An 11,847-nucleotide genomic window follows, 5' to 3' on the forward strand; every position below is an offset into this window, starting at 1 on the left:
GTAGTGGGATTACAGGCTTGAGCCACCGCGCCCGGCCTAGCAGGCTAATTTTTGTATTTTTAGTAGAGATGGGGTTTCACCATGTTGACCAGGCTGGTCTCGAACTCTTGATCTCGTGATCCACCCACCTTGGCCTCCCTGAGTTGCTGGGTTTACAGGTGTGAGCCACCGTACCTGGCCGCATTTCTTTCTTTCTTTCTTTATTTTTTTTTTTTAGATAGATACAAGGTCTTGCTATGCTGCCCAGGCTGGTCTCAAATTCCTGAGCTCAAGTGGTCCTCCCACCATGGCCTCCCAACGTATTGGGATTACAGGTGTGAGCCACTGGGCCTGGCCTATGTATACATTTTCTTTTTTCTTTTTCTTTTTTTTTTTTTGAGAAGTTTTGCTCTTGTTGTCCAGGCTGGAGTGCAGTGGCATAATCCTGGCCCACTGCAGCCTCCGCCTCCTGGGTTCAAGCAATTCTCCTGCCTCAGGCTCCCGAGTAGCTAGGATTATAGGTACCCGTCACCACATCCAGCTAATTTTTTATATTTTTAGTAGATACGAGGTTTCACCGTGTTGGCCAGGCTGGTCTCGAACTCCTGACCTTCTGGTGAGCCACCTACCTCGGCTTCCCAAAGTGCTGGGATTACAGGGGTGAGCCACTATGCTCAGCCCTGTGTACACATTTTTAGGTTCTCTTGGGTTTTCAGTTCTTTTGGGTGCATACCTAGGAATAGGATTGCTTGGTCAGGCCGGGCGCGGTGGCTCAAGCCTGTAATCCCAGCACTTTGGGAGGCTGAGATGGGCAGATCACAAGGTCAGGAGATCGAGACCATCCTGGCTAACATGGTGAAACCCCGTCTCTACTAAAAATACAAAAAACTAGCCGGGCGAGGTGGCGGGCGCCTGTAGTCCCAGCTACTCGGGAGGCTGAGGCAGGAGAATGGCGTAAACCCGGGAAGCGGAGCTTGCAGTGAGCTGAGATCCAGCCACTGCACTCCAGCCTGGGCGACAGAGCGAGACTCCATCTCAAAAAAAAAAAAAAAAAAAAAAAAAAAAAAGGATTGCTTGGTCATATCATAACTGTTTAATTTTTTTAGGAACTGTTAGGAGATATTTAAAATTTTTATTTGTTTTTTAGGAGACGTGGTCTTACTCTGTTGGCCAGTCTGAAGTGCAGTGACATGATCATGGTACATTGCAGCCTAAGCTCACTAAGTACACTACATCTCCTAAGCTCAAGGATTCCTCCCACCTCAACCTGTTGAACGGGTGGGACTCCAGATGTGTGCCACCAAGCGTGGCTAATTAAAAAAAAATTTTATTGTATAGACGAGGACTTGCCATGCCGCCCAGGGGTTTGCTTAGCTCCTGCTGTGCAGCCCAGTTCCTAACAGCCTGGGAGTTGGGGATTGGGGATCCCTGCTTTATAGTATAGGCTTTTTTATTTTTTTGTTTTTTTCCTTTTTGTGGGAGAGAGAGAACTGTTAGAAGTAGTGGTGAAGACTGGTTATGAATAATTACATACTTTTCAAGAGATTCCAGGGTGAAGAATCCTAGTTACCTGCTTGGGAAAAGACAGGGTTTAAGGCCGGGCGCAGTGGCTCACGCCTGTAATCCCAGCACTTGAAGAGCCTGAGGCGGGCGGATCACTTAAGGTCAGGAGTTTGAGACCAGCCTGGCCAACATGGTGAACCCCCATCTCTACCAAAAATACAAAATATTAACCGGGCATTTTGGTGGGCACCTGTAATCCCAGCTACTCGGGAGGCTGAGGCAGGGAGAAGTGCTTGAACCCAGGAGGCAGATGTTGCAGTGAGCCGAGATCACCCCACGGCACTCCAGCCTGGGTTACAAGAGCAAAACTCCATCTCAAAAAAAAAATAAAAAAGACAGGGTTTACAGCTGAGTTAGGAGGATAGGAATAGGACAGATGTGTGAAAACAGCTATGGGCAATTAAATACTTTTCCCTTCGTGGCCTTAGATAACCTGAAAGAGAATTGTGATGATATCAAATAAATTTTGATGTCCTGTAGTGTTTGAGTTCACCAGCACTCATCCTTTCCATGGGCAGGTTATATCCATGGAACAGCAGATAACTTTGTGATTCTTGTGTCAGCCAAGTATGGGTGTAGGGGAGTTCAGTCTTGTCCATCAGCTGCTCGAGGCCTGACCCTGCCTTTAACAGCTGTGGAGAATAAAAGTATCAGCTTGTTCAGCTCCTGGCATGCAGGGTACAAGCAGTTGAGCTGCATGGAATTGGATCTCATAGTTGAGTTTCTTGGCACCCTAGATACTTTATTCTCTTCTCGATTGCGGGTGTAGACTTTGTCTTGGTGGCTGTTCTCGGCCTCCTAATTTAGTTGAGATTTTTTTATTTTTATTTTTATTTATTTGTTTTTTTTTTTTTTTTTTTTTTTTTTTTTTTTTTTTTTTTTTTTTTTTTTTTTTTTTTTTTTTTTTTTAAGGAGTCTGGCTCTGTCGCCCAGGCTGGAGTGCAGTGGCCGGATCTCAGCTCACTGCAAGCTCCGCCTCCCGGGTTTACGCCATTCTCCTGCCTCAGCCTCCGGAGTAGCTGGGACCACAGGCGCCCGCCACCTCGCCCGGCTAGTTTTTTGTATTTTTTAGTAGAGACGGGGTTTCACCGTGTTAGCCAGGATGGTCTCGATCTCCTGACCTTGTGATCCGCCCGTCTCAGCCTCCCAAAGTGCTGGGATTACAGGCTTGAGCCACCGTGCCCGGCTTATTTGTTTTTTTTGAGGTGGAGTCTCGCTCTGTCGCCCAGGCTAGAGTGCAGTGGTGCAATCTTGGCTCACTGCAAACTCTGCCTCCGGAGTTCACGATATTCTCCTGCCTCAGCCTCCTGAGTAGCTGGGACTACAGGCGCCTGCCACCTCGCCCGGCTAATTCTGTGTTTTGTATTTTTAGTAGAGACGGGGTTTCACTGTGTTGGCCAGGATGGTCTGGATCTCCTGACCTCGTGATCCGCCTGCCTCGGCCTCCCAAAGTGCTGGGATTACAGGTGTGAGCCACCGTGTCCAGCCTAGTTTTTTCTTTTTTTTTTTTTTTTGACGGAGTCTCGCTCTGTCGCCCAGGCTGGAGTGCAGTGGCGCGATCTCGGCTCACTGCAAGCTCCGCCTCCCGGGTTCACGCCATTCTCCTGCCTCAGCCTCCCGAGTAGCTGGGACTACAGGCGCCCAGAACCGCGCCCGGCTAATTTTTTGTATTTTTAGTAGAGACGGGGTTTCACCGTGGTCTCGATCTCCTGACCTTGTGATCCGCCCGCCTCGGCCTCCCAAAGTGCTGGGATTACAGGCGTGAGCCACCGCGCCCGGCCTTCTTTTTTAAATAATAGAGAAGGGGTCTCACTGTGTTGCCCAGGCTGGTTTTGAACTCCTGGGCTCAGGCGATCCTCCCCATCTTGGCCTCCCAAAGTGTTGGGATTACAGGCATGAGCCACTGTGCCAAGCCAGATTCTTTTGTTTATTTTTTAATAAATAAATTCAAGTGGATTCTCCTGCCTCACCCTCCCGATTAGCTGGGATTACAGGCATGCGCCACCATGCCTGGCTTATTTTTGTGTTTTTAGTAGGGTGGGGTTTCGCCATGTTGGCCAGGGTCGTTTCAAACTCCTGACCTCAAGTAATCCTCCCGCCTCAGCCTCCCAAAGTGCTGGGATTACGGGTGTGAGCCACTGTACTCGGCCTTGGCCTCAGATTCTTTTCTTTTTTTTTTTTTTTTTTTTTTTTGAGACGGAGCCTTGCACTGTCACCCAGGCTGGAGTGCAGTGGCTTGATCTCAGCTCACTGCAAGCTCTGCCTCCTGGGTTCATGCCATTCTCCTGCCTCAGCCTCCTGAGTAGCTAGGACCACAGGTGCCTGCCACCATGCCCAGCTAGTTTTTTTGTATTTTTAGTAGAGACGGGGTTTCACCGTGTTAGCCAGGATGGTCTGGATCTCCTGACTTCGTGATCCGCCCACCTCGGCCTCCCAGAGTGCTGGGATTACAGGCGTGAGCCACTGTGCCTGGCCTCAGATTCTTAATCTGAGCTAATTTTGTTTTCTGCAGGTATGAATAAATGAATTTCCGGCCGGGCGAGGTGGCTCACGCCTGTAATCCCAGCACTTTGGGAGGCCGAGGTGGGCAGATCATGAGGTCAGGAGACTGAGACCATCTTGGCTAACACGGTGAAACCCCATCTCTACTAAAAATACAAAAAATTAGCCGGGTGTGGTGGCAGGCGCCTGTAGTCCCAGCTACTCGGGAGGCTGAGGCAGGAGAATGGCATGAACCCGGGAGGCGGAGCTTGCAGTGAGCCGAGAGCATGCCACTGCATTCCAGCTTGGGCGACAGAGTGAGACTCGGTCTCAAAAAAAAAAAAAAAAGAATTTCCTTTTCAGAAAAGGTTGAGAATATTGACTATTTTCTTAGTAGAAAAAGCAGGAACACAGATTAGAAATTAAACAAAAATAGTAAAACAGTAGTGGTCACAGAAACATACCAATATAGAACGTATGGGTATCTGAAAGACTGAGAAGCTAGGTGAGATCTGGTTTAGACCAGATCTTTGTCATCAGGGACAAGCTTTGCAGGTGATGCCAGCAATAGTTACGCTGTTGTATAGAAGAGGAAGCTGAATTGGGGACTATTACTTATCTGTGACTGAACAGTTAACCTTGCAGCATAGCATAGTAGATAAGTGCACACACTGTAGAGCCAAATGTCCTGGGTTCGAATACTGCCTTCACCACTTACTAGCTGTGATTCTCTGTGTATCTTAGTTTCTTCTCTGTAAAATGGGAGTAAAGTGATGTGTACTCTAGAGTGTTGGAAAGATTAGTGACTTAATACTATACATGTAAAGTGCTTAGAATGGTGTCTGGCACATAGTAAATGGTGTGTGCTTTCTGCGAGTATTATCATTACCGTTGGTTTTAGACTTTGGGAGTGAGTGGACATATATAGATGAAGAACCTTGGACCCATCCTTGCCAGTCTAAGATAGGCCCTGCATCACTGGTCTCATGACTCAGTGTACAGCATCTCTGGACATTCTTGATGAAGACTTGCTTCTTCAACATAAATTGTGTATCCTGTTTTTAGTAGTTGAACCCTTAGCCCAGTATGTAATTCATGTCATCTGAATTATATTTGGTTTGAAAAAAACATTACCTTTTCTGTTCCTGAAACATAAATTTATTTGATGTATTAGCTGAGATACTTTGCACAAGTGTGTCAACATCCTGGTTTTAGAACTATCTTCCAATCAATGCTTCGTGATGCTGTCTTGAATACATGCAGTGTATGTATGTAGTTTGGGGTTTAATTATCTGTTCAGAATTTTATTAAATGGCTGTTGAAATCTTCCCTCTTCTCAGTATGTTGTCAGCAGGTGTTCTGTAACTTTTCAGAATGATAAAATGTATCCTTGCTTTTCATTTAGGCTATATTACATGGTTTTTAGAAAAGTTTTACCTGACAGTGTTTTTTGTGTGGCTTAAAGTTAGATAAATTTGTGCTTATGTAAGCTTTAACAGAAATACAGGTGGTTGTTAAGTCAACCATTTTCAGTTAAGTCTAAACTGAGATCACTTGAAAATGCAGCTGTTTCACTGAGGTATCTTCAAAAACAGTCCTTGAAAAAAACAGCAGTTAGGCGGGGCGTGGTAGCTCATGCCTGTAATCCCAGTATTTTGGGAGGCCAAGGTGGGAGGATCACTTGAGCCCAGGAGTTTGAGACCAGCCCAGGCAAATATGGGAAAACCCTGTCTCTACGAAAAAGAAAACAAAAATGGAAACAAAAGTTTTTAGGCAATTAAAACTTTTTTCCAAAAATATTTCTTCTATAGAGAATATCTTTGTAATTTAATCAGGTTGCTTTATTCGGCCGGAGACTTTGTTTACTCATTACATTTAGACAATTTTTTCACTTTAATCTGTTAATAGGAAGCTCTATATTGTATTTTGCTGATTTTGTTTCTAAAGAAGTTAAAAATATAGCAGCAGTTCTTTGCCTGTGTTAAAATCTGTCACATTTTAAATTCACTTTGAGATTAGATAAATATGGGTTTCAAAATTTGATTGGATAGATTGAAGTAAACCTGGTGCTTCCTGCCCCTCAGGAACTTGAGATATGTATGTTTGAGTTTCTACTGGATTATTTTTAGAATCTTTTGCTCTTGTCTGTTTCTATTCTGAGAATTCTCTTGGAACCTGTTCCAGTGTAGTAGAACTCTTAGGAGTGGAAAGTGATAGATGATGGAACGCAAGTGTACACTGAATTCCTATGGTCTGGCAACTGGGTACTTGTTGTAGAAGCATTCCTATTTACTACACACAGCTCCGTTTCCCAGAGAAGGAGGACATAGAATTTCCTCATGACAGTATGTTAGTTGAAGGTGTTGATTTTTATAGTCTAGTTTCCATGTCTTAGTCATTTTTACAGTTCAGTGGTGGTAACGATTTTTAAGGGTCTTGAAGAATATTTTGGTAAGTTATGCTTTTACCTTGTTTTAATGGATTCACAATTATGAGAAGTTTTTTTTTTTTTTGAGACGGTGTCTTGCTCTGTCGCCCAGACTGTAGTGTAATGGTGTGATCTCGGTTCACTGCAACCTCCGCCTCTCGGGTTCAAGTGATTCTTCTGCCTTAGCCTCCCGAGTAGCTGGGATTACAGGTGCATGCCACCACACCCAGCTAATTTTTGTAGTTTTAGTAGAGACAGGGTTTCACCATGTTTGCCAGGATGGTCTTGAACTCCTGACCTCAAGTGATCCACCCGCCTCAGCCTCCCAAAATGCTGAGATTACAAGCGTTAGCCCCTGCGCCTGGCCTTATCAGAAGTTTTATGTAAAATTAATATGAGAAAATTTGTCTGTTGAATTATGCATTCTGTTAAAGTTATATTTTCTGAGTCCTGTTTTTTCCAGAAGATTTCAGTCACCTCCCCCATTGCCTGTGATTGTTCCGCAAAACCTGTTTCATCTCTGGACATTTTTTTGCTGGACATTTTTAATAAGTTTTTTATGAATAGGGAATTAGCTATTATAACATTTCAGTGATAGTGTGGAGAGGCATAATTGACAGAAGAGAAGTTAATCTGAATTTATTTAAGCATGCATTCTTGGATGTGCTGAGACCCTTATAATTATTTTTATTTTTGAAAGAATGTATTTGCTATTTTTTTTTTCTTTTTTTGAGACGGAGTTTTGCTCTTGTTGCCCAGGCCGGAGTGCAAAGGCACGATCTCGGCTCACCGCAACCTCCGCCTCCTGGGTTCAAGCTATTCTCCTGCCTTGGCCTCCTGAGTAGCTGGGATTACAGGCATGTGCCCCCACGCCTGGCTAATTTTGTATTTTTAGTAGAGATGGAGTTTCTCCACATTGGTCAGGCTGGTCTTGAACTCCTGACCTCAGGTGATCCAGCCGCCTTGGCCTCTCAAATTGCTGGGATTACAGGCATGCGCCACCACACTCATCCTTGTATTTGCTTTTTTTTTTTTTTTTTTTTTTTTGAGACGGAGCCTCGTTCTGTCACGTAGACTGGAGTGCAGTGGTGCCATCTTGGCTCACTGCAAACTCCGCCTCCCAGGTTCAAGTGATTCTCCTGCCTCAGCCTCCCAGGTAGCTGGGACTACAGGCTCGTGCCACCATGCCCGGCTAATTTTTATATTTTTAATAGAGACGGGGTTGCACCTTATTAGCCAGGATAGTCTCGATCTCCTGACCTCATGATCCGCCTGCTTCGGCCTCCAAAGTACTGGGATTACAGGCACGAGCCACTGCGCCCGGCCGGCATTTGCTATTTTTAAGATGGAAGTATTTGTAGTAACAATTTATGGATATATAACCCAGAGCAGTAAACCTTAATTAAGAGAAAAACTTTTTCTAAACAATAAAGTAAGCCTTGCAGTTTTTATGTTTCACAAAGCAACTATTCTGGGTTAGCCATGCAAGCAGGGTAATTATTTATAGCTTAATTACATATTCATTATGGAATATTTTATGTTAAGAATTGATGATTGGAAGGAGATATAGTCTTAATGTTGATCTGTGAACATGGACCAGTAAAATTTTAATAGTTTGAGTTATAATAAAGAGTTACAGTTTTCTTCCTCGACAAGTGAGGATTCATGTGCATTATATCAAAATGTTTGGTTATAATAGGCTATAAAGATTAAAAGTCATTTTTCTGTAAATCAAAAAATTAATGTCCACTGAATATGGATTAAGTATATTCCTTCTGTACATGCAGATTTTGATCACCAGATGGCACTTCTGTATGGAGAAAGTCTCATTTTGTTATTTCACCTAGATTATTTTATTTATTTATTAATTTTTTTGAGACGGAGTCTTGCTCTGTCTCCCTGGAGTGGAGTGGAGTGGCCGATCTCAGCTCACTGCAACCTCCGCCTCCTGGGTTCAAGCGATTCCTCTGCCTCAGCCTCCCAAGTAGCTGGGATTACAGATGCGTGCCACCATGCTTGGCTAATTTTTTGTATTTTTGGTAGAGACAGGGTTTCACCGTATTAGCCAGGATGGTCACGATCTCCTGACCTCATGATCCACCTGCCTCGGCCTCCCAAAATGCTGGGATTATAGGCGTGAGCCACTGCTGCCAGCCCATTATTTTCATAAATGGGGTCACTGAAGAATAAACAGTGAGAAAAAGATCAGATAATCCAATCAACGGAACTGGAAATCTATGAGTAAACTACTGACTTAAAAAGGTTTTATGGTAGGAGCACCACTCAACCAGTTAACTTTTGATTAGATGCTTAATTCTGTTTTATTCTTTTCTTAAAATGTATTTATTTAACGAAATAGGTGGCTGGGCATGATGGCTCACGCCTGTAATCCTAGCACTTTGGAGGCTGAGGCTGGTGGATCACTTGAGGTCAGGAGTTCAAGACCAGCCTGGCCAACATGGTGAAACCCCATCTCTACTAAAAATACAAAAAAATTAGCTGGGTGCGGTGGCACACACCTATAGTCCCAGCTACTTGGGAGGCTGAGGCGGGAGAATCACTTGAACCTGGAAGGCAGAAGTTGCTGGGCCGAGATCGTGCCACTGCACTCCAGCCTGGGCAACAGGGCAAGACTCTGTCTTAAAAAAAAAAAAAAAAAAAAAAAAAAGGGTCTTGCTGTGTTGCCTAGTCTGGACTTGAACTGTGGGTTCAGTGATCTTCCTGCCTCAGCCTCCTGAGTAGCTGGGACTACAGGTGCATGCGACCTTGCCCCGCTTGGATGCTTCAGTTTAGATACTTAAGATGGAATTAGAGTATTAGTGCTGAAGGTGATTATTTTCATTTTTTTAGATGGTGTCTCGCTCTTGTTGCCCAGACTGGAGTGCAGTGATGCAATCTTGGCTTACTGTAACCTCCTCCTCCTGGCTTCAAGCGATTCTCCCATCTCAGCCTCCTAAGTAGTTGGGATTATAGAGGTATGCCACCATGCCTGGCTAGTTTTTGCATTTTTAGTACAGGTAGGGTTTCACCATGTTGGCCAGGCTGGTCTTGAACTCCTGTTATCAGGTGATCTGCCTGCCTCAGCTTCCCAAAGTGTTGGGATTACAGGCGTGAGCCACCGTGCCTGGCCTGAAGGTGATTTTAAAAATAATCAAATGGGACCGGGCACAGTGGCTTGTGTAATTATAGCACTTTGGGAGGTTGAGGCGGGTGGATCACCCGAGGTCCGGAGTTCGAAACCAGCCTCACCAACAAGTTGAGACCCCGTCTCTACTAAAAATACAAAAATTAGCCAAGCGTGGTGGCAGGCATCTGTAGTCCCAGCTGCTCGAGAGGCTGAGACAGGAGAATCGTCTGAACCCAGGAGGTAGAGGTTGTAGTGAGCCAAGATTGCACCACTGCACTCCAGCCTGGGTGACGGAGCGAGCCTCCATCTCAAAAAAAAAAAAAAAAAAAATCAAATGGATTCTTTCTCAAATACAGATATGCCTTAGATTTGTTTAAATGCATCACAGTTTTAAAACAGTGTATTTGTATGCATTTATTCATTTCTGAGAGAATGCTCTAAAAATAAATGGAATCATGGCAAAACAATTAACCTTGTTCTCTATAATACAACCAAAATGATAAACCCAAACCAACAAAATTATAAAGATGTTAAACTGAAAAAGGATGCAAAATGTGTATTCATACTAACTGGAAAGACAGATTCAAATGCAGTAAAAAGTTTTAAACCAGTGTATTGAACCTGTGAGACGTTCTAGTTAATTGGTTGTTATTATAATGTAAAAGGCAGTACTATAATATGTCTGTGGCCTTTATTTAGCAAGCCAGTTAATGAAGCTATTAAGAAAATAAGTTAATATTAGTGCAGCTAACACAGAAAAATGCTTGTCCTACTCTTTCTGGCTGAAATAGGTTTCAGGGACACAATTTTCTTTGGTACCTGAATTAGTATGATGATTTGTGGTTAGTCTTCTCTATTTTAATTTTATGATGCACAGATCCAAAATACGTAGAAATGTTATGTCATTTTATTAACCTGAAATGTATAAGATTTACAAATAGTGGAATATCTTTCCATATCATGGGAATGCTTGCTTTTGGGTGTCTAAAACTGACTGTTCTAGAAAACAGAATTCCATGTATTGTTAAAATCATCGGCTCTGTGCCAGCACGGTGGCACATGCCTGTAATCTCAGTACTTTGGGAGGCCGAGGCTAATGGATCACCTGAGGCCGCAAATTTGAGACCAGCCTGACAAACATGGCCAAACCCCATCTCTACTAAAAATACCAAAAATTAGCTGGGTATGGTGGCGCATGCCTCTGGTCCCAGCTACTCAGGAGGCTGAGACAGGAGAATTCCTTGAACCCAGAAGGCGGAACTTGCAGTGAGCTGAGATCACCCTATTCATTGCATTCCAGCCTGGGTGATGGAGTGAGTCTCTGTCTCAAAAAAAATCATTGGCTCTGCATTGTTATCATAGGAGATGATAGCTCCGTGTGTGCTATTGCACTTAAGACCTTCCAGTGGGACAGATGTCGAGATGGAAGACAGTGATATTGATGATCTTGACCCTGTGTAGGCCTAAAGTGTGTGTTTATCTCTTAGTTTTTTTTGTTTTTTTTTTGAAATGGAGTCTCCCTCTGTCACCCAAGCTGGAGTGCAGTGGGCTCACTGCAACCTCCGCCTCCCAGGTTCAAGCAATTCTCCTGTCTCAGCTTCCCGAGTAGCTGCAACTACAGGTGCCCACCACCATGCCCGGCTAATTCTTTTGTAGTTTTAGTAGAGATGGAGTTTCACCGTGTTAGCTGGGATAAGTCTCGATCTCCTGATCTCATGATCTGCCAGAAGTGCTGGGATTACAGGCGTGAGCCACTGCATCCGGCCACACAGTTGTTTCTTTAAGATTTATTATTGGCTGGGCATGGTGGCGGTGGCTCAAGCCTATAATCCCAGCACTTTGGGAGGCCGAGATGGGCGGATCACGAGGTCAGGAAATCGAGACCATCCTGGCTAACACGGTGAAACCCCGTCTCTACTAAAAAATACAAAAAACTAGCCGGGCGAGGTGGCGGGCGCCTGTAGTCCCAGCTACTAGGGAGGCTGAGGCAGGAGAATGGCGTAAACCCGGGAGGCAGAGTTTGCAGTGAGCTGAGATCCAGCCACTGCACTCCAGCCTGGGCGACAGAGCGAGACTCCATCTCAAAAAAAAAAAAAAAAAAAAAGATTTATTATTTACGGGTGACTTCTGCTTTTAGGCATAGCTTGTTTCTGGACACATTTTAAATTGGGTAAATATTAGCAGGTAAAATCTTGGCTAAATGCAATGTTGTTTTGGGGTTCAAATACCAACTGCAAGTAGTAAGAGGCAGATAGCACTACATGTACAG

General features: G+C 44.2%; 1 protein-coding gene across 1 annotated transcript in view; it reads left to right on the plus strand.

Moving 5' to 3' along the window:
* The first annotated feature begins 293 nt into the window (after positions 1 to 293).
* The window catches only part of UBAP2 (ubiquitin associated protein 2), a 113,950-nt gene continuing 102,396 nt past the window's right edge, over positions 294 to 11,847 (plus strand). The window contains exon 1 of the mRNA XM_050760743.1: positions 294 to 314. The gene's annotated coding sequence lies outside the window, so the exon portion shown is untranslated. The remainder of the gene's footprint in view (positions 315 to 11,847) is intronic.

The sequence above is a fragment of the Macaca thibetana genome, chromosome 15, assembly GCF_024542745.1.
Source record: "Macaca thibetana thibetana isolate TM-01 chromosome 15, ASM2454274v1, whole genome shotgun sequence".
Classification (NCBI taxonomy): domain Eukaryota; kingdom Metazoa; phylum Chordata; class Mammalia; order Primates; family Cercopithecidae; genus Macaca; species Macaca thibetana.